This window comes from Bos grunniens, chromosome 16, assembly GCF_055505025.1.
Source record: "Bos grunniens cultivar Pamir isolate PY7600 chromosome 16, Bosgru_T2T1.0, whole genome shotgun sequence".
Taxonomy (NCBI): Eukaryota; Metazoa; Chordata; class Mammalia; order Artiodactyla; family Bovidae; genus Bos; species Bos grunniens.
The window spans coordinates 40,658,610-40,682,278 of NC_141180.1; the positions used below are offsets into that span (position 1 = coordinate 40,658,610).

The 23,669-nt window shown below is 39.6% G+C and overlaps 1 long non-coding RNA gene across 2 annotated transcripts in view; it reads right to left on the reverse strand.

Moving 5' to 3' along the window:
- Positions 1-23,669, reverse strand: part of LOC147356685 (uncharacterized) — a 437,761-nt gene that overhangs the window by 240,863 nt on the left and 173,229 nt on the right. For both annotated transcript variants that reach the window (XR_015143451.1, XR_015143452.1), the window contains exon 2: positions 4,238-4,378. This is a non-coding gene — a long non-coding RNA (uncharacterized LOC147356685). The remainder of the gene's footprint in view (positions 1-4,237; positions 4,379-23,669) is intronic.

Consider the following 23,669-nt stretch of genomic DNA (forward strand, 5'->3'; position numbering starts at 1 on the left):
TGGCATGCTGCAGTCCTTGGGGTTGCAAAGAGTGGGACACCACTGGGCAACTGAACTGACTGACTGACTGAAGATGACCACAGGACTTCTTTGGTGGTCCAGTGGATAAGAACCTGCCTGCCAATGCAGGGGACGTGGGTTTGATCCCTGGCCTGGGAAGATTTCACATGCTGTGAACAGCTAAGCCTGTGTGCTGCAACTACAGACAACCGTATTATTATTAGAGACTGTGCTCTGCAACAAGAGAAGCATGTGCACTGCAAGTAGAAACCCCCCACCCACTGCAACTAGAGAAAACCCGTGCCCAGCAACAAAGACCCAGTGCAGCCAAAAATAAGTAAATAAAATACATTAAAAAAAAAAAAGACCAGCACAATATCTTCCTGGGACTTTCTTGCTCTTCATATTTGGCTAAGAATTTTACCATCTGAGCCATGATCCACCAACCCTTTCCTGGCAGCCCCCTGCCTCCCATAAAAGCCAGCTGTCTGCTCAGCTAAAAGCAGCCATGCTGAGGGCCTCTTTGCCAGTATCTGCGAAACCTTCACAATGTATTCTCTCCCTATTTGTAGGTTAAAGTGAATAATCTCAGCACAGAGGATAGTCTTCATTTATATTTGGTTATTTAGACATAAGCAACGGTAGTAGTATTTTTTAATAACAATAATAAATATATTATGCAATTCTTATGTGCTAGATTCTATGCATTATCTTCTTTAATTCTTATAAAACCTAGAAGTTATCTAATATCATTCCCATTTTACAGATAAGAAACTGAGACTTGGAAGAATTATGCAACTTGCCCAAATTACAGAGCTAATAAAAGGCAGAACTGAGTTTTATTTGGTTAAAATTAAAGCTCTCATTCTTAACCACTATTTTACTAAGCTAATTCTAACATATTTTATTCAAATATGCAATAATATTTGGAAGCAATAACTATTTTATTTCTATTTTTTAATTGGAGAAAAACTGCTTTACAATGCTGTACAACTGTAAATAATAAGTCTAAAATAATTTTGAAATCTAAAGTTAAAAAAAATCACAAAGTATCTTAAAATTATTGCAATGGAAGCAATAACTTTAAAATACTTTGTGATTTTTCTTAACTTTTGATTTCAAAATAATTTCAGATTTATTATTTTCCAGTTACAAAGATAGCACAGAGAATTCTCATATACCCTTCATTCAGCTTCCCTTAATGTCATATTACATAAGCATATTACATTTATTGAAACCAGAAATTAGCATTGATTCAAGACTGTTAACTAGAGACTTTATTCAGATTTCTCCAGTTGTTTTTTTTTTTTTAACTTGTTCCCATTTTTAGATCCAATTCATTTAGTCATTAGTCTATAACAGTTTTTCAGACTTTCCTCGTTTCTCATGACTGACACTGGTAGAGTATGCCTCAGGTATTTTGTAGAATGTCCCTCTGTTGGAGTTTTTCTGAGGCTTTCTCATGACTATAATTTTTTTTTTCTTATGAGGTTATGCATTTAGAAGATGAAGAATAGAACAAGGTGAAGTGACATTTTCATTGTATTATCAGCAATACACGATATCAAGGAGACTTTTTACTGGTGATGTTAACTTGACCACTTGGTAGGGTGGTATCTTCCAGGTTTCGTCATTGTAAAGTGATTATTTTTCTCAGCTCATATTCTATTCATTTGAAGCTTGTCACTAAGTTCAACCCATACTCAAACCTCCACTTCCTGGAGAAAAGGGTATCAAAAAATTTGTGGCCATATGTTAAAACCACCATGGCAATTCATATTTGGGGCAGTTACTTTGAAACTGCAAGTATTCTCTTTCTCCTTAAAGTTTTACCCGCTAATTTTAGTACCCATCAATAGACTCCGCCTGCACCAATAATTGCTCTGGTGTTGTAATGGTGATTTTGTATTTCTCTCATTATTTCTGCATTTATTTATTTATTTATTTTATAACACATAACTTAATTTTTTTTATTTTTTAAAATTTTATTTTATTTTTTAACTTTACAATATTGTATTGGTTTTGCCATATATCAACATGAATCTGCTATTTCTGCATTTATTATTTGCAATTCTTCTGTAAGGAAGATTTGTTCATTCTTCCTCAGTTATTTATTTATTCCATCATTTATATCAAGATACATAAATTAGGTTTATATAAAATTAGTATACATAAACTGCATATTATAGGTTCTTAGGTATTTATTAATTCATTTAAACATGTTATCTAGAAATAATTTTAGATTTACAGAAAAGTTGCAAAAGAATTCCCATATATCCCTCACCCAGTTTCAATTTCCCCTAACACAACTAACTTAAATTACTATGGCATATTTACCAAAACTAATAAACTAGTATTTGTATCACTATTAACTAAATTCCATACTCTATTTGGATTTTATCAGTTTTCTTGTTAATGTCTTTTGCTGTTCAAGGAGCCCATCTTGGATGCCATATTACGTTTTATTGTCATTTTTCCTTTAGTCTTTCTTAGTCTGTGATGGTTCCTTTCTCCCTCATCCTTTTCAGGAAGATTATGTCATGTATCTGTATTTGTTTAACACAGTCTGTGTTCTATTCCAGGATCTCTTCAACATCCTACTTGATTTTTCAAAAATTTGCATAAAATGAAGTTTACTCTTTGTGATGCACACTACTAGAGGTTTTATCAAAAGCACAGAGTACCTTTATCTGCCACTGCAGTACCATACAGACTAGGTTCATCATCCTTAAAATTCCCTTCTGCTGTCCATCTGTGGTCATGCACGCATGCTAAGTTGCTTCAGTCATATCTGACTCTGTGCAACCCTGTGAACTCTAGCCTATCTGGTCACAGAAAACCTAAGAGCTTACTGCCAAATCTGGTGTCTTGTAGACTTTTTGCTTATGTTTTGTTTCTTAGACTTTTATAGTTTGATATCTTCTCTTTAGATTTATGATCCATTCCAAATTAAGTATTATGTATTGTGTGAGTTAAGGGTCAAGGTTACTTTTGCAGGAAAGTAAGAGTTGCTCAGTAGTGTCTAACACTTTGTGAGCCCATGGACTATATAGTCCATGGAATTCTCCAGGCCAGAATACTGGCGTGGGTAGCCTTTTTCTTCTCCAGGGGATCTTTCCAACCCAGGGATTGAACCCAAGTCTCCTGCATTGCAGGCAGATTCTTTACCAGCTGAACTCCCAGGAAAGCCCAATATTACTTTTGCATAAGGATAACCAATTGCTCTAGGACTGCTCGTTAAAAAGTTTATACTTTCCTTATTGAATGGGTTAATATCTTTTATTGAAAATCAGTTAACCCTATTAACCATCTGACTTCATTACTGTAGCTTTATGGTTATAGTTTTATAGCTATATAATTCTTAAAATCTGAGTACTGTAACTTTGTTCTTCATTTAAAAAATTGTCTTGGTTATTCTGGGTCTCTTGCATTTACATGGAAATTTCAGAATCAGCTTTCAGTTTCAATAAAAAAAAAACTTGATAAGATTTTGATTGTGATTACATTGAATCTACATATAGATTTTTGAGTAACTGATATCTTTAAAATATTGTATCTTTTGAATCATGAACATGATATATCTGTCTAGTCATTTATGTCTCTTTTAATTTCCCCAAGAACAAAATATTTCTTGAAGACAAAACAGTAAGAGTGATAAAGTCCACACAGCAAAGCTACAGGATTTAGTACTACCTAAGGCAGATTAATGTGGTGACAAGTAGCATTTTATATATTTCAGAATCCTCTCAGGAAAATGAAATTTAGTAACTGACATCATAATGATAACCTAAGGTTACCAAGTGAATATTAAATGCTATCCAGTATATTATTTAACACGGCAAAACAGCATATATTTTTAAAGAGATCTTTTAATTAATAGTGATAAAAATAAAGTGTGGTGCTTAAAGAAATAAGTTCCCATTAAATGGAAAATTTACTGAAAAAGAAATACTTCATTTCCAATAGCACCAAAAGACTGAAACATAAAGCATAAAGACTAAAACATAAAGGATAAATGACTCCCTTTATCTAGATATTTATAGAAGTAAAATAGGTAGGCCAGGTTTCTCCTTCTGCCTGGGTATCTCCCTGAGAGAGACACAAGGAGTTTTTCTTTCACTATATACTCAGGGCTTTGCAGGATGTTGTTTGATCTTGTTTGTGACTTCAAAAAGTGGCTGACAATGTGCGAGTGGCTCTAAGAATTTCCCACAAGAAATGCAATGTTTTCTCTTACCTAAAAATAAAGGAAGCCTTGGTTTTCTTGTAGATAGACTTCAGTTTCTTAGAGAAGAGATGAAAACTGTCAGGTTTATTTTCTTTTTCTCACAATACGAGGTAAATCTTCCTTGGCCTTACAGCTTTGGTGGTTGGAGACCTAATCAACACAGACAAGAGAGATTAAAGGAGAACAGTAAAAGAATTTTCATCATTTTACACAATTGCTTCATGAGTCATGCTTTTCTATGATTTGATGCTGAATACTCCCTCAGGATATTGGAGCCTAGTTAAATACTTGAAGTATTCCACTCAATCAGGGATGAAAGGACCAAGCATGGCCTCAAGACCTGTTTCACATTAAGTACTGTAGGTCCAGCCCCAGAAGAGTATTTGGAGAGAACTAGCAGTGGGAAAAAAAAAAAAAAATTGTTAATAATTCCTTCTAGCTCAAAAAATTATTATTTTTTCTGGAAGATTGTATTGGCTTATAATATTATCACTGAAAAGGCTGAATATGAGAAGAAGGAGAAATGTGGAAGATGAAAACTACCATTTAGTGTTGATAAAGACTTATTATTTTTTGAAAAACATCATTCTGAATCCTGGAAGTCAATGACCTTTTAATCAGTTCTCTATTCCTTGCTAGCACAGAAATAGTGTCTCTTGTGTCTCCTCCATTATAGGTAGATTCTTCACCTGCTGAGCCCTCAGGGAGGCCCAAAATCTCAATACAAGACATTTTTTTTCTGCCATGGTGATTTGGACCTATGCATATTTCTTATTACATTTTGCCCAGAAAAATGTAACAAACAGCTTTTTGTCAATATTAACAAAACATAACATTTTTCAATAATGAACATGATTCAGTCTTTTTGTAATTAATATATTTAATGTCCGATGGGGAGCAATTCATTTGGCATTATGTGAGGTGGGGATCTCTAAAATCAAGAGTACCTAAAATAAACTGTAGATCTTAAAAAGACTATCTTATTTAGTTACTGGGTGGGGGATAACCTCTTCCAATAACACAAGACACGACTCTACATATCGGCATTACCAAATGGTCAATCCAAAATCAGACTGATTATATTCTTTGCAGCCAAAGATGGAGAAACTCTATACAATCAGCAAAAACAGGACCGGGAGCTGACTGTGGCTCAGATCATGAACTCCTTATTGCCAAATTCAGGTTTAAGTTGAAGAAAGTAGGAAAAATTAGTAGGCCATATAGGTATGACCTAAACCAAATCCTTATGATTATAAAGTGAAAATGACAAATAGATTGAAGGGATTAGGTTTGATAGACAGTGCCTGAAGAGCTATGGACACAGGTTTGTAATATTGTACAGGAGGTAGTGATCAAGACCACTCCAAGAAAAGAAATGCCGGAAGGTAAAAGTTGTCTGAGGAGGCCTTACAAATAGCTGAGAAAAGGAGAGAAGCAAGAGGCAAAGGAGAAAGGGAAAGATATACCCAAATGAATACAGAGTTCCAAAGAATAGCAAGGAGAAATAAGAAAGTCTTCAATGAAGGACAGAAATGTTAAGAAACTAACAGAAGCAGAGGAGATTAGGAGGAGGTGGCAAGAATACACAGAACTGTACAAAAAAAGGTTTAATGACCTGGATACCCATGATGGTGTGATCACTCATTTAGAGCCAGACATTCTGGAGTGTGAAGTCAAGTAGGTCTTGAAGTGAAGTCTCTCAGTCATGTCCAACTCTTTGCAACCCCATGGACTGTAATCTACCACGCTCCTCCATCCATGGGATTTTCTAGCCAAGAGTATTGGAGTGGGTTGCCATTTCCTTCTTCAGAGGATCTTCCTGACCCAGGGATCGAACCCAGGTCTCCCGCATTGTAGGCAAATGCTTTACCATCTGAGCCACCAGGGAAGTTCAAGTAGGTGTTAGGAAGCATTATTACCAACAAAGCTAGTGGAGGTGATGGAATTCCAGCTAAGCTACTCAAAATCCTTAAAGGTGATATTTTAAAGTGTTCCACTCAATATGCCAGCAAATTTGGAAAATTCAGCTGTGGCCACAGGACTGGAAAAATGTCAGTTTTCATTCCAATCCCAAAGAAGAGCAATACCAAAGAATGTTCAACATACAATTGCTTTCGTTTCATATGCTAGCAAGAGTATGCTCAAAATCCTTCAAGGTAGGCTTCAGCAGTACATGAACTGAGAACTTTCAGATGTACAAGCTGGATTTAGAAAAGGCAGAGGAACCAGAGATCAAATTGCCAATATCCCTTGGATCATAGAAAAAGCAAGGGAATTCCAGAAAAATATCTACTTTTGTGTTATTGACTATGCTAAAATCTTTGACTATATGGATGACAAAAAACTGTGGAAAATTCTGAAAGAGATGGGAATACCAGACCACCTGACCTGCCTTCTGAGAAACCTGTATGTAGGTCAAGAAGAAATAGTTAGAACTGGACATGAAACAACAGACTGGTTCCAAATTGGGAAAGGAGTATGTCAAGGCTGTATACTGTTATCCTGCTTATCTAACTTATATGCACAGTATATCATGCAAAATGCCAGGCTGGATGAATCACAAGCTGGAATCAAGATTGCCAGGAGAAACATCAATAATTTCAGATATACAGATGACGCCACCCTTATGGCAGTAAGCAAAGAGGACCTAAAGTGCCTCTTGAGGAAGGTGAAAGAAGAGAGTGAGTAAACTGGCTTAAAACTCAATACTCAAAAACTAAGATTGTGGCATCTGGTCCCATAACTTCATGGCAAATAAATGGGGGAAAAATGGAAACAGTGACAGGTCTTCTTTTCTTGGGCTCCAAAAACAGAGCAGCCATGAAATTAAAAGATGCTTGCTTCATGGAATAAAGCTATTACAAACCTAGACATCATATTAAAAAGCAGAGACATCACTTTGTTGACAAAGGTCCCTGTAGTCAAAGCTATGGTTTTTCCAGTGGTCATGTACAGATATGAGAATAAAAAGGCTGAACACTGAAGAACTGATGTTTTCAAACCATGGTGCTGGAGAAGCTTTTGAGAGTCCCTTGGACTGCAAGGAAATCAAACCAATCAATCCTAAAGGAAATCAACCCTGAATATTCATAGGAAGGACTGATGATGAAGTTGAAGCTCCAATACTTTGGTCACTTGATGGGAAGAGCTGACTATTTGAAAAGACCCTAATGCTGGGAAAGGTTGACGGGCAGGAAAAGAAGGGGTGACAGAGGACGAGATGGTTGGATGGCATCTTTAACTCAATGACCATGAGTTTGAGCAAACTCTGGGATATAGTGAAGGACAAGGAACCCTGGCAGGCTGCAGTCCTTGGGGTTGCTAAGAGTCGGACTGAGCTAATGAACAACAGCTAAAATACCCAATAGATGCTATTTAAAGTTACTCTAATATATCACAATCATAAAAAGCCTATGACATTTGTTTTGGTTTGTTTGTTACAGTCATGTCTCTACCCCTACACAGCCATTACTTTATTCTATGATCATTGCAGGTAGAACTAGTGTCTCTGCCTTTCTTTTTTTTCTTGTAGCCATGGAGTTCTGTTTCTAAAATACATCTTTTATTATGTCATGTGCTGCAAGGGCACAGGGGGGCCAAGAGGAACTACTCCCCGAGGGCAGCGGTGAGGAGATACGCATATCAATAACCTCAGATATGTAGATGACACCACCCTTACGGCAGAAAGTGAAGAGGAACTAAAGAGCTTCTTGATGAAAGTGAAAGAGGAGAGTGAAAAAGTTGGCTTAAAGCTCAACATTCAGAAAACTAAGATTATGGCATCTAGTCCCATCATTTCATGGGAAATAGATGGGGAAACAGTGGAAACAGTGGCAGACTTTATTTTTTTAGGCTCCAAAATCACTGTAGATGGCGACTGCAGCCATGAAATTAAAAGACGCTTCCTCCTTGGAAGGAAAATTATGACCAACCTAGATAGCATATTGAAAAGCAGAGACATTACTGAACTGTGGTGTTGGAGAAGACTCTTGAGAGTCCCTTGGACTGCAAGGAGATCCAACCAATCCATTCTAAAGGAGATCAGCCCTGGGTGTTCTTTGGAAGGAATGATGCTAAAGCTGAAACTCCAGTACTTTGGCCACCTCATGTGAAGAGTTGACTCATTGGAAAAGACTCTGATGCTGGGAGGGATTGAGAGCAGGAGGAGAAGGGGACAACAGAGGATGAGATGGCTGGATGGCATCACCGACTCGATGGACGTGAGTCTAAGTGAACTCCGGGAGTTGGTGATGGACAGGGAGGCCTGGCGTGCTGCGATTCATGGGGTCACAAAGAGTCAGACATGACTGAGCGACCGAACTGAACTGATGTCACGTGCTAAGTTACTTCAGTCATGTCCAACTCTGTGATCCCATGGACTATAGCCCACCAAGCTCGTCTCTCCATGGGATTCTCCAGGCAAGAATACTGGAATGGGTTGCTATGCCCTCCTTTTATTATGTCATAGATCTGCTCAAAAACACATAGCGCGTCAAGGAAGAGGAATTGTTTAAGATGAGTCTCAAAGAATAATCCAGAGAATAGCAGACTGGCAGGTCAGGAAATGGGCATACCTGAAAAGCACCCTACATTACGATACCAAATGGCTTGCTACTTTCAGGAGCTTCTAAGTAACTGGCTGTGTCTGAGGCACATGTGTTAGGAGGGATGGAAAGAAGGCTGTGCAGTTAACCAAGGATCAAATCACAATGAGTCTGGTGAATCATGGCAAGAATTTTTGACTTTATCATGTGGTATAGGGGTCGCAAAGAGTCGGACACAACTGAGTGACTGAACTGATATGGTAGTTTAAGCAGGAAATTAATATGATGTGGTTTTCCTTCTAGAATATATTTCTAGCACTTTCTGTTCCATATAGTCATTTAAAGCATAGCCATTCCCTTCTCCAGGGGATCTTCCTGACCTGGGGATCAAACCTGGGTCTCCTGCATTGCAGGAAGATTTTTTACTGTCTGAGCTACCAGAGAAGCCCCTAAAGGCTTCCAGGTGACCTATATTACTTATTATGGAAAACCACATAAACAAAGCACCTGTGCCCCACCTTGCAACTCATCCATTATACCCACCACACACTTCAAAATTCTCCAAAAGATTTCCAGGATTCTTTGCCCCATTTGGTTCTATGGTCCATCCTCGGAGTCTCACCATTCATTTCTGCGTTACATTAATGACATTGATTTAGACCTTCTACCCTCTGGACATAATATTGATATTCATGAGTTAGCATGATATATTGCAATTTGGGGTAAGAAGCTATTCCTTACACACCACCACTCTGCTCCACCTTGGCTTCTTGAACATAGCTTTTCCCTTTGACTTATCTGACTGGAATAGGAACCAAATAACAGTAGTAGAAAGCTCGAGGTTAAAAGCAGGTTAGAAAGCAGACAAGAAAGACAATGGTGGAAATATTGCAATGACTATGGATAAGATGAACTAAGAGAAGGAATGTATGAAGGAGTGTGAAGAAAGTCAAATAAGAACAACTTTATGGGGATAAGGAGCAGAAGAATGACTTCCAGATGACTAAGTGCTCACATGCATGCAGATAAAACAGGAAGCAGATTTTATGAGAAAGACTATGATCCTGGTTATGATCTGTTGAGTCTATAGTGCCTAACAGAAATTTTGATGGAGAAATCCATGGGCAGCAGGACATTTAGATTTGGAACTCAGGAGCATCTACACCGGAGACAGTGATTTGGATGCAGTGAAGGAAATAGGCAGGAATGAGGTCACCCAGAGAAAGTGTTCACTGTGAGAAGAGGATGAAAGATGAAACCCTGTGGGACAAACGCATATAATGAACAAGTAAAAACAACAATATCTGGGGAAAAAACAAGTAGGAGTGTCCAGAGAGATAGAAATTAGACCCAGAGAGAGTTCCTTAGCTGTCTTCCAGTTAAATAGATTTGGTGTTTAGAAGTGTTTTGGTGACCTTGGAGACAGCAGTTTCAGGGAAGTGATTGTAATACATTATTTTTACTGGAAAAGAAAGAGCTGAGGAACTGTTTACAGAAAATATGGGTAACTTTAAAAAACTTGATAACCAATGAAAAGAATGAGATAAAACCTTAACTGGTTTCAGAGACTTTGTTCCTTTGTTTTGCCTTTTTTTTCAAGCTGGATTTAGAAAAGGCAGAGGAACCAGAGGTCAAATTGCCACATCTGTTGGGTTATAGAAAAAGCAAGAGAATTCCAGAAAAAACATCTACTTCTGCTTCACTGACTACACTAAAGCATTTGACTGTGTGGATCACACACTCTGTGGAAAATTCTTCAAGAGATGAGACTACCAGACCACCTTACTTGCCTCCTGAGACACCTGTATGCAGGTCAAGAAGCAACAGTTAGAACCAGACATGAAACAACAGACTGGTTCTAAATTGAGAAAGGAGTATGTCAAGGCTATATATTGTCACCTTGGTTATTTAACTTATATGGAGAAATGCCAGGCTGGACGAATCACAGCTGTAATCAAGATTGTCAGGAGAAATATCAATAACCTCAGATACGCAGATGACACCACCCTTATGGCAGAAAGTGAGAGGAACTAAAGATCCTCTTGATGAAGGTGAAAGAAGAGAGTGGAAAAAGCTGGCTTAAAATTCAACATTCAAAAAAAAACAAAGATAATGGCATCCAGTCCCATTACTTCAAGGCAAATAGATGGAGAAACAATGGAAACAGTGACATATTTCATTTTCTTGGGCTCCAAAATCACTGCAGATAGTGACTTCAGCCATGAAATTAAAAGATGTTTGCTCCTTGGAAGAAAAGTTATTACCAACCTGCTGCTGCTAAGTCGCTTCAGTCGTGTACGACTCTGTGTGACACCATAGACAGCAGCCCACCAGGCTCCCCCGTCCATGGGATTCTCCAGACAAGAACACTAGAGTGGGTTGCCATTTCCTTCTCCAATGCATGAAAGTGAAAAGTGAAAGTGAAGTCGCTCAGTCGTGTCCGACTCTTCGCAACCCCATGGACTTCAGCCTACCAGGCTCCTCCGTCCGTGGGATTTTCCAGGCAAGAGTACTGGAGTGGGGTGCCATTGCCTTCTCCGTTTACCAACCTAGACAGCATATTAAAAAGCAGAGACATTACTTAGCCAACAAAGGTCTGTATAGTCAAAACTATGGTTTTCCCAATAGTCATGTATAGATATGAGTTAGACCATAAAGAAAACTGAGCAATGAAGAACTGATGCTTTGAACTCTGGAGTTGGAGAAGACTCTTGAGAGTCCCTTGGACAGGAAGGAGAACAACCAGTCAATCCTAAAGGAAATCAGTCCTGAATATTCACTAGAAGGACTGATGCTAAAGCTGAAATTTCAATACTTTGGCCACCTGATATGAAGAACTGACTCATTTGAAAAGACCCTGATGCTGGGAGAGATTGAAGGCAGGAGGAAAAGGGGATGACAGAGGATGAGATGGTTGGATGGCATCACCAACTCGATGGACATGAGTTTGAGCAAGCTCCAGGAGTTGATGATGGACAGGGAAGCTGGGCATGCTGCAGTCCATGGGGTCAACAAAGAGTCAAACATGACTGAGTGACTGAACCAAACTGAACCTATGCATTAGCAGACGGATTCTCCACCACTGAGCCACCAGGGTAGACCAAGACTCCAAACGAGGCTAGAGAATATTGTATATGGATGGTACCACCATATCCTATGAAATAGAATGGAAATAGGGAAAGAATGCTACTGATAGTAAGCTTCTAGATATAGAAGTGAGAAACTGAGGAGATTAGTATTTGTGCACTTTGATTTTGCCTTTGATTTAGGGGACCTGTTCAGCTATGGAGAGTGAGAATAAATGTTTTAAGTGTGGTGAACAACTGGGATTGTGCTTAAGAATCATCTGGAGGGTTTATTCAAAAGCACATTGCTGAACCCTATTCCCAGAGTTTCTGTTTTAATAGACCTAGAGTAAAGCCAAGAAATTTGCTTTTCTAGTCAATTTCCAGGTTTGGGGACCATTCTTTCAGAACCATTACTCTGGAAGCTCTGTAATGAGAATTTGATAGAGATGAATTTGTTGGATAAAGAGGAATATGCAGCCTCCATAAGACAGGATGGACAAGAAGGAAACAGAGGTTAAATACAGAATTGCATTTTTCTGTTTGTTTGTTTCAATAAAGGGAATAAGGGAATTCATTAAAGTAACTGAGGGCTAGAAGAAACTAGTCTCATCACTTGGAGTTCCAGACATTCTAGGAATCAGAGAACTAAACTGGACTGGAATGGGTGAATTTAACTCAGATGACCATTATATCTACTACTGTGGGCAGGAATCCCTTAGAAGAAATGGAGTAGCCATCATGGTCAACAAAAGAGTCTGAAATGCAGTACTTGGATACAATCTCAAAAATGACAAAATGATCTCTGTTCATTTCCAAGGCAAACCATTCAGTATCACAGTAATCCAAGTCTATGCCCCAACCAGTAATGCTGAAAAAGCTGAAGTTGAATGGTTCTGTGAAGACCTACAAGAGCTTTTAGAACTAACACCCAAAAAAGATGTCCTTTTCATTATAGGGGACTGGAATGCAAAAGTAGGAAGTCAAGAAACATCTGGGGTAACAGGCAAATTTTGCCTTTGAATATGGAATGAAGCAGGGCAAAGGCTAATAGAGTTTTGTCAAGAGAATGCACTGGTCATAGCCAACACCCTCTTCCAACAACACAAGAGAAGGCTCTACACATGGACATCACCAGATGGTCAATACCGGAATCAGATTAATTATATTCTTTGCAACCAAAGATGGAGAAGCTCTATACAGTTAGCAAAAACAAGACTGGGAGCTGACTGTGGCTCAGATCATGAACTGCTTATTGCCAAATTCAGACTGAAATTGAAGAAAGTAGGGAAAACCACTAGACCATTCAGGTATGACCTAAATCAAATTCCTTATGTTTACACAGTAGAAGTGAGAAATAGATTTAAGGGACTAGATCTGATAGACAGGGTGCCTGATAAACTAGGGACGGAGGTTCATGACATTGTACAAGGAGACAGGGATCAAGACCATCCCCATGGAAAAGAAATGCAAAAAACCAAAATGGCTGTCTGGGGAGGGCTTACAAATAGCTGTGAAAACAAGAGAAGCAAAAAGCAAAGGAGAAAAGAAAACATATAAGCATCTGAATGCAGAGCTCCAAAGAATAGCAAGGAGAGATAAGAAAGCCTTCCTCAGCGATCAATCCAAAGAAACAGAGGAAAACAACAGAATGGGAAAGACTAGAGATCTCTTCAAGAAAATTAGAGATACCAAGGGAACATTTCATGCAAAGATGGGCTCGATAAAGGACAGAAATGGTATGGACCTAACAGAAGCAGAAGATATTAAGAATAGGTGGCAAGAATACACAGAAGAACTGTACAAAAAAGATCTTCACGACCCAGATAATCACGATGATGTGATCACTGACCTAGAGCCAGACATCCTGGAATGTGAAGTCAACTGGGCCTTAGAAAACATAACTATGAACAAAGCTAGTGGAGGTGATGGAATTCCAGTTGAACTATATCAAGTCCTGGAAGATGATGCTGTGAAAGTGCTGCACTCAATATGCTAGTAAATTTGGAAAACTAAGCAGTGGCCACCGTATTGGAAAAGGTCAGTTTTCATTCCAATCCCAAAGAAAGGCAATGCCAAAGAATGCTCAAACTACCACACAATTGCATTCATCTCACACGCTAACAAAGTAATGCTCAAAATTCTCCAAGCCAGGCTTCAACAATACATGAATCGTGAACTTCCATATGTTCAAGCTGGTTTTAGGAAAGGCAGAGGAACCAGAGATCAAATTGCCAACATCTGCTGGATCATGGAAAAAGGAAGAGAGTTCCAGAAAAACATCTATTTCTGCTTTATTGACTATGCCAAAGCCTTTGACTGTGTGGATCACAGTCAAAGGAAAACTGTGGAAAATTCTGAAAGAGATGGGAATACCAGACCACCTGATCTGCCTCTTGAGAAACCTGTATGCAGGTCAGGAAGCAACAGTTAGAACTGGACATGGAACAACAGATTGGTTCCAAATAGGAAACGGAGTTCATCAAGGCTGTATATTGTCACCCTGCTTATTTAACTTACATGCAGAGTACATCATGAGAAACGCTGGGCTGGAAGAAGCACAAGCTGGAATCAAGATTGGCAGGAGAAATATCAATAACCTCAGATATGCAGCTGACACCACCCTTATGGCAGAAAGTGAAGAGGAACTAAAAAGCCTCTTGATAAAAGTGAAAGAGGAGAGTGAACAAGTTGGCTTAAAGCTCAACATTCAGAAAACTAAGATCATGGCATCTGGTCCCCTCACTTCATGGGAAATAGATGGGGAAACAGTGGAAACAGTGTCAGACTTTATTTGTCTGGGCTCCAAAATCACTACAGATGGTGATTGCAGCCATGAAATTAAAAGACGCTTACTCCTTGGAAGGAAAGTTATGACCAACCTAGAGAGCATATTCAAAAGCAGAGACATTACTTTGCCAACAAAGGTCTGTCTAGTCAAGGCTATGGTTTTTCCAGTGGTCATGTATAGATGTGAGAGTTGGACTGTGAAGAAAGCTGAGCACCGAAGAATTGATGCTTTTGAACTGTGGTGTTGGAGAAGACTCTTGAGAGTCCCTTGGACTGCAAGGAGATCCAACCAGTCCATTCTAAAGGAGATCAGCCCTAGGATTTCTTTGGAAGGAATGATGCTAAAGCTGAAACTCCAGTACTTTGGCCACCTCATGTGAAGAGTTGACTCATTGGAAAAGACTCTGATGTTAGGAGGGACTGGGGGCAGGAGGAGAAGGGGACGACAGAGGACGAGATGGCTGGATGGCATCACCGTTCTATGGACCTGAGTCTGGGTGAAGTCCGGGAGTTGGTGATGGACAGGGAGGCCTGGTGTATTGCAATTCATGGAGTCGCAAAGAGTTTGGACACTACTGAGTGACTGAACTGAAAACTGAAAGGAAGTGGTGAAATAGTTTGGAGGAAAGTCAGGTAAGAGTTGGCTGAGGCTCTAGGGAAAATGCATAGGCCTTAAGAAAAATAAATCTGAGAAGCTTTAAGTTAAGGAAATAAATGAAGGAATTGTATAGGTTGTGAAGCCCTGTGTTAGCAAAGGCTCAGATGCAAATAGTGTGAAGTAAACCTGCAGCTGGGCCACCACCTGTCAACTTTGTTGCTGTTGAAAGTCTAATGAAGTCTTTCCACAGTGAAACCACTGAGATATGGAGAGCTTCCTGAACTTCTCTGTCTATGTGGTTGATCAGCTCATAATCTCTTTATTGGAACATTAGGAAAGCAGAAGATGGAAACTCCTAGGGGAATTTTCTCCTGATTCAGCAATGGCCAAGGGTGTTGGCCTTTAGTGACATAGTCCCATGTGTAACATGAAGATTTGGGCAGATATCTAGAGATGGCCAGCTTGTCTGGAGAGTACCTGGGTTTTAGATATTAACTAACCTGCAGCCATGAAATTAAAAGACGCTTACTCCTTGGAAGGAAAGTTATGACCAACCTAGATAGCCTATTCAAAAGCAGAGACATTACTTTGCCAACAAAGGTCCATCTAGTCAAGGCTATGATTTTTCCTGTGGTCATGTATGGATGTGAGAGTTGGACTGTGAAGAAGGCTGAGCACCAAAGAACTGATGCTTTTGAACTGTGGTGTTGGAGAAGACTCTTGAGAGTCCCTTGGACTTCAAGGAGATCCAACCAGTCCATTCTGAAGGAGATCAGCCCTGGGATTTCTTTGGAAGGAATGATGCTAAAGCTGAAACTCCAGTACTTTGGGCACCTCATGGGAATAGTTGACTCATTGGAAAAGACTCTGATGCTGGGAGGGATTGGGGGCAGGAGGAGAAGGGGACAACAGAGGATGAGATGGCTGGATGGCATCACTGACTTGATGGACGTGAGTCTGAGTGAACTCTGGGAGTTGGTGATGGACAGGGAGGCCTGGCGTGCTGCGATTTATGGGGTCGCGAAGAGTTGGACACTACTGAGTGACTGAACTGAACCGAACTGAACCTGTACAAAAATGCAAGTTCTTTAAAAATGTAAAATACTGTTGAATATTGATAGTTTCTCAATGCTGCCTGTGAAGTATACGAACATTTCAAGTTTTGTCACTGATAACATTGGAGATCTTATTTTTTTAATTTTTTCAAGCAGAACAAAAAATTTATTCAAAGTCACACAATAACTATATTAGGTAGGGATTAGTGTATCTTCATTTTATAGATATGGAAGTTGAGGGTTAGTCACACAGCTAGTAAATATTAGAGTCAAAATTTGGAAACAGACATTCTAGTTCAGCTAGAGTGGTGGGCCACGCTTAGTCACTCAGTTGTGTCTGACTCTTTGCGACCCCATGGATGGTAGCTCGCCAGGCTCCTCTGTCCATGGGAATTCTCCAGGCAAGAATACTGGAGTGGGTAGCCATGTCCTCCTCCAGGGGAATCTTCCCAACCCAGGGATAGAACCCAGGTCTTCTGCATTTCAGGCAGATTCTTTATCGTCTGAACTACCAGGGAAACCCCAAAATTATCCCTCCTCCAGGGAATCTTCCCAACCCCGGAATCAAACCCGGGTCCTGCATTGCAGGCAATTTCTTTATCAGCTGAACTACCAGGGAAGCCCTCTAGCTTCAGAGCCCATGCTTTTAACCACTATTCCATGTATTGCCTCCACAGATGGATCATAATTTACTGAACCATCTCTCCTTTTACTGAATAATAAGTTTTTTCAACTTTCAGTGTCAGAATGAACATCGTGTACACATATCCTTGACACAGACAACTATATCCATATGATACATTCCTAAAAGTGAAAGGTCTGTTTTTTTAATTTCCAATGCCATGCAAAATTAGAGAAACAACAAATCAGAAATTAATAAACCTATTTAACATGACCTAGAGCAAGGCATCCAGAGAAGGCAATGGCACCCCACTCCAGTACTCTTGCCTGGAAAATCCCATAGATGGAGGAACCTGGTAGGCTGCAGTCCATGGGGTCGCGAAGAGTCGAACACGACTGAGCGACTTCACTTTCACTTTTCACTTTCATGCACTGGAGGAGGAAATGGCAACCCACTCCAGTGTTCTTGCCTGGAGCATCCCATGGACGGGGGAGCCTGGTGGGCTGCCGTCTCTGGGGTCGCACAGAGTCGGACACGACTGAAGTGACTTAGCAGCAGCAGCAGAGCAAGGCATCAGGGCCAGAGAGGAGAGAGCTCCATATGTATTTTTTTTTTAATGAACTTGGATATGCAAATTAGCAGTAGGTCTGTGTTCCCAACTCCTACTTCTACCTCACAAATTTAGACTCTGTTTTTCTGGTATTACCTTGAGGTTAGAACAAGAGTATGAAAAAAAAATTGGAGGAAACATGATAGAACCTCCCAGACCTCTGGGTGCTTGCCAGAGTTCTCCTCCAGCTCCTCTCACCCTAAGCAGCTTCTTCGTTCTTACAGAAGACAGAGCAGCTTCCTCCTCTAGTACCCCAAGAGAAATGAGAAGGGAGGTCCCAAGAAAACACCCAGTTGGTTTGGAAGACTGTATTTAGGAAAGGGAAACAGGTGTATAAATCCCTGACTGGATGCTCACAGAATGGCAGAATTAATGATGTTGCAATCAAATTTTGAGGCAAGCTTGTCATATCTCATGTTCCTAAAGATATGTGCCTTCATTTTGCCTTGAAATACCTGATTGTGAGAGGCTTGCCATGGTAACCTGAGCTAGTGAGGTAATAGGGAGCAATGGAAATGTGATGGTTAATTTTATGCCAATTTGCCTAGTCACAAGATGCCCAGATAATTGATTCAATGTTATTTCTAGGTGTGTGAGGGAGGGTGCTTCCAGAAGAGATTAGCATTAGAATAACTAGGCTGAGTAAAGTCCATTGTGTTTTCCAGTGTGAGTGGGCATCATTAGATCTGATGAGGGCCTGAAAGGAAAAACATAAATACAGTATACTAATGCATATATATGGAATTTAGGAAGATGGTAACAATAACCCGGTGTACAAGACAGCAAAAGAGACACTGATGTATAGAACAGTCTTATGGACTCTGTGGGAGAGGGAGAGGGTGGGAAGATTTGGGAGAATGACATTGAAACATGTAAAATATCATGTAAGAAACGAGTTGCCAGTCCAGGTTCGATACACGATACTGGATGCTTGGGGCTAGTGCACTGGGACGACCAAGAGGGATGGTGTGGGGAGGGAGGAGGGAGGAGGGAGGAGGGTTCAGGATGGGGAACACATGTATATCTGTGGCGGATTCATTTTGATATTTGGCAAAACTAATACAATTATGTACAGTTTAAAAATAAAATAAAATTTAAAAAATTTAAAAAAATTTAAAAAAAGAATAAAAAGGCAGGAAAAGGAGACTTTGTGCTGTCTGACTACTTGAGTTTTGGCATTGGTCATCTCCTGCCCTTATACTGGGACTTACATCATTGGTATGCCTGTTCTCAAGCCTTCAGACTTTCACTAGAACTATACACCAGCTTTCCTGGTGTATAGTTCAGCTTGCAAATGGCAGATTGTGGGATTTCTCAGTCTTTATAACTATATGAGTCAATTACTCACAATAAACCTCTTCAGATAGATAAGATGTATACTGTTAACTTTTTCCCCAGCCTTCCGCAAAGGGATATATGGCTTTTTACCAGAGTTACTGTGCACTGGAGAAAAGGAAATAATCAGACCTTTCGTGGAATACTGGACACTGACTCTGAACTAACACAAATTCCAGGAGACCCAAAACATCACTGTGGTCCACCAGGCAGAGCAGAGGCTTATAAAGTTTAGGTAAAGAGGTGGAGTTTTAGCTCAGATCCATCTCAGAGAGGGAGTGGTGGGACACCAAACCTATTCTGTGGCTATTTCTTCTTTTTTTTTTTCCATGTGGCACGTAGGATCTTAGTTCCCTGATCAAGGATTGAACCTGTACCCACTACATGGAAGCATGGAGTCTTAACCACTGAACTGCCAGGGAAGTCCCTTCTGTGGCTGTCTCTCTATTTCAAGAATACATGCTCAGCAGTTGGTAGAATCTCCTTAGTGCCCTGACTTGTAGAGTGAGGGCTATAATCATAGGAAAGGCAAAGTGGAAGCCACTAGAACTGCCTCTTGCTAGGAAAATAGTAAACCAAAGGTACTATCACACTGCTGGAGGGATTGCAAAGATTAGTGTCACCACGAAGGACTTGAGGGATGCAGAAGCAGTGTGTCCCAGTACATCCCCACTCAATTCTCCTGTGTGGCCTGTGCCCACCAGGCTCCTCTGTCCATGGGATTTCCCAGGCAAGAATACTGGAGTGGGTTGCCATTTCCTTCTTCAGGGGATCTTCCCAGCCCAGGGACCGAACCTGTGTATCCTGCATTGGCAGGAGGTTTCTTTATCACTGAGCCATCAGGGAAGACTTTCTTTTTAGTACAGTCATTTAATTTGAAAAGGATTATAATTTCTCTTTCCTCCATTACTACTTAAGATGTGGCTGAGTTTTATTTATTAAGATGGGCAAACAATACTGGGTTTCTGACCTAAAAGTAATCCTTAGTGGTTCATGGCTCCAACCACTGAGTTTGAGGCTTTTCCCTCTGACCTTGAGGCTCTGCCTTTGGGGTTTCCTTCCTTTTTCATGAAGTATATGTGTTTGAAGATAAATACTTTCATCAACCTACTTCTCGCCTGTAGAATTTTGGAAGGTCAACTATCATTTTATTCTCTATCTATTCATTTAAGTCCAAGTGGACAGTGTTTCTGTTGGTAGAAAACCTTCTAGAAACTTGTGGGTCTCCTTTGTATGTAAGGGGATTTACTCCATGAAACAACAGACCGCTCCATGGATCTTCCCTAGATAATGTTATTTTTAGTTTTGGCTTCTGCTGAGGTGGCTGAGGGGCTTCATGAGTCACGTATCTAATTTCTTCAGTGACCCCTGTATGACTGAATACAGTGGTATTTGATTCCTTTCAAGGCAATAACAAAAGATTGTCTAGCCACACCCTTCGCTTTCTCATCAGAGTGTTTTCCTGGCAGTGACTCTTCTAACTTTAGCATATTTGTAAGTTTGGACAGACTGAGGATTTCCCAAATCATCGAGCCTTATTCTCTTCTTAATTAACAGTTCTTCACTTAATTTATCTCTATCCTCACCCATTTTACTGTAAAGAAGAAGAAGAAGAAAACATGCTGTACCTTCAACACTGCTTGGAAATCTCCTCAGCTAAATTTCCAAGCTCATCACTTACAAGTTCTGCTTCCCACATAACCAGAAGGACACAATTCAGCTAAGTTTTCTGTTAGTATATAACAAGGAGCCTTTTTTTTCACACTTTCAATAGCCTGTTCCTCATTTTCACCTGAGCCCTCACCAGTAGCTTTTGTAATATGCATATTTCTAAAAAGTCTGCTCATGATGATTAAGGTATTCTCCAAGATAATATGTTTTGTTTTGTTTTACCACATTCCTCACTTCTGAGTTCTCACTAGCAGTCATTAACATGAAATGGCAACCCACTCTAGTATTCTTGGCTGGGAAATTCTATGGACAGAGGAGCCTGGAAGGCTACAGCACATTGGGTCCCAAAAGAGTTGGATACAACTTAGCAACTAAACAACAAGTTTCTAGGAAGCCATCTATTATGTTTCTCAAAATTCTTCCAGCCTCTGCAATTGCCCAATATCAAAGCCACTTCCAGTTATAAAGGTTTACTACAACAGGATTTTGGTTTTGGCACCAAAATCTATATTAGTTTATTACTGCTATAACAAATTATCACAAATTTAATGACTTAAATTTATTTTCTGACTCTTGTGTAGGTCAGAAGTTTCATGGGGTAAAGTCAAAGTGTCAGTAGGTCTGCTTTCTTTCTGAAGGCTCTAGAGGAGACTATATTTCCTTGCCTTTTCCAGCTTCTAGAGGCTGCCAGTATTCTTTGCTCATGATTCCTTCTTCCATCTTCAAAGTCAATAGCAGTACCTTAAAGTCTCTCTCACTCTGACACTTCTGACTCTGTCTTTTAAGGAGCCTTGTGATTACATTTGGAGAAGGCACTGGCACCCCACTCCAGTACTCTTGCCTGGAGAATCCCATGGATGGAGGAGCCTGGTGGGCTGCAGTCCATAGGGTCGCTAAGAGTCGGACATGACTGAGCGACTTCACTTTCACTTTTCACTTTCCTACATTGGAGAAGGAAATGGTAACCCACTCCAGTGTTCTTGCCTGGAGAATCCCAGGGATGGGGGAGCCTGGTGGGCTGCCGTCTATGGTGTCACACAGAGTTGGACACGACTGAAGTGACTTAGCAGCAGTAGCAGCAGCAGTGATTACATTGGTACTATCAGGATAATTTCCCATCTCAATATTCTTAACTTAATCACATTTACAAAGTTACAGTTGCCATCTAAGATAACATGTTCACAGGTTCTCAGATCAGATCAGATCAGTCGCTCAGTCATGTCTGACTCTTTGCAACCCCATGAATCGCAGCACGCCAGGCCTCCCTGTCCATCACAAACTCCCGGAGTTCACTCAGACTCACGTCCATAGAGTCTGTGATGCCATCCAGCCAGCTCATTCTCTGTCGTCCCCTTCTCCTCCTGCCCTCAATCCCTCCCAGCATCAGTCTTTTCCAATGAGTCAACTCTTCGCATGAGGTGCCCAAAGTACTGGAGTTTCAGCTTTAGCATCATTCCTTCCAAAGAAATCCCAGGGCTGATCTCCTTTAAAATGGACTGGTTGGATCTCCCTACAGTCCAAAGGACTCTCAAGAGTCTTCTCCAACACCACAGTTCCAAAGCATCAATTCTTCGGCACTCAGCTTTCTTCACAGTCCAACTCTCACAGGTTCTAGGGAGCCATTATTTTCCTTAACACAAGATGGAAGCTTAGATTATTTATTTGAGATTTTTTAGTATTTTTGGTGTATTTATTTAGTACTATAAATTTTTCTCTCAGAACTGTTTTAATTGTGTCCTAAAAATGTTAATATGGTGCTATTTATGTTTCAATCACATTAGTGTACTTTTTTAAAGTTTCTTTTGAGATTTGCTTTTGACCCATGGGTTATCTAGAAACGTGATGTTTATTTGACAAGTGTTTGAAGACTTTCCTTTTATCTCTCTGTAAGTGATTTCTTGTGATCAGAGAACATATTTTGTATGATTTAAATTTTTAAAAATTTATTGAGATTTGTTTTCTGGCTCATGATATGGTCTATATTGGTATATATTTCTTGGGTAATTTGTACTGAATGTATGTTGAGTAAATTGTTCTACACATGCCAATTATAACTGCTTGTTGATGGTATTGAATTCTATACCTTTGCTGATTTTCTGCTTAGTTGTCATACAAATTTTTGAGAAAAGAATGTTAAAGTTTCCAACATGTTAGTCTGGATTTGTTATTTCTTCTTCCAGTTCTGTCAGTATTTGCTACACATGTTTTGCAACTCTATTATTTGGCACATATATATTTAGTGCCAATATTTTGGCAAGACACAAAATTTTATGTCTTACTGATGGATTGACTCTTTAATTACATACATTTTCTCTGGTAATTTTCTCTTCTTAGAGTCTAATGTATCCGATATTAACATAGCCACTCCTGCTTTCTTTTAATATGTGCAAGAAGTTTTTACTTTTAACTTGCTTATATCAATATATCTAAATTTCCTATATTTGAGTTTCTAATAGACAATATATAGTCAGATTATAATTTTTAATACACTCTGGGAATCACTTACTTTTAATCAATGCATGTAGATCATTTACATTTAAAATAATTGTGTATATTTAGGGCTTCACATCTGCCAGTTTGATTTTTCTGCTTTCCTCTCTGTTTTTCATTTCTCTGGTCTCCTTTTCTTATCTCCATGCAGTTTGCTTCAGAATTTTTTACATTTCCATTTTGATTGTCTATACAGTATTTTATTGTATCTTTATGTATAACTCTTTAGTAGTTGCTCTAGATATTACATTATATATGCATAATTTATTATAGCCCACTGGTGTAGTCATTTACTAGTTTGAATAAATGGCAGAAATGTTGTGTTAGAGTTCTCCAGAGAAATTAGACCAATAGGATATATAGATGTAGAGATAGACATATAAGAGGAGATTTATTATAGAAATTGGCTTATGCAGTTATGAAAGCCAAGAAGTTTTGCAATCTGCTGTGTGCAAGCTTGGGAACCAGGAAAGATGGTCAGTATTAATCTGAAGGTTTGAGAAACAGGGGGCTTACTGGTAAAAGACTTGGAGACCAAAAGCCCTAGACCCAGAGGCTCCAATGTCCACTGGTAGGCAAGGAGAGATGTTTCAGCTTAAAGAAGAAAATCTGCCCTTCCTTCACTCTTTTGTTCCATTCAAATCCTCAGACGTTTGGATAC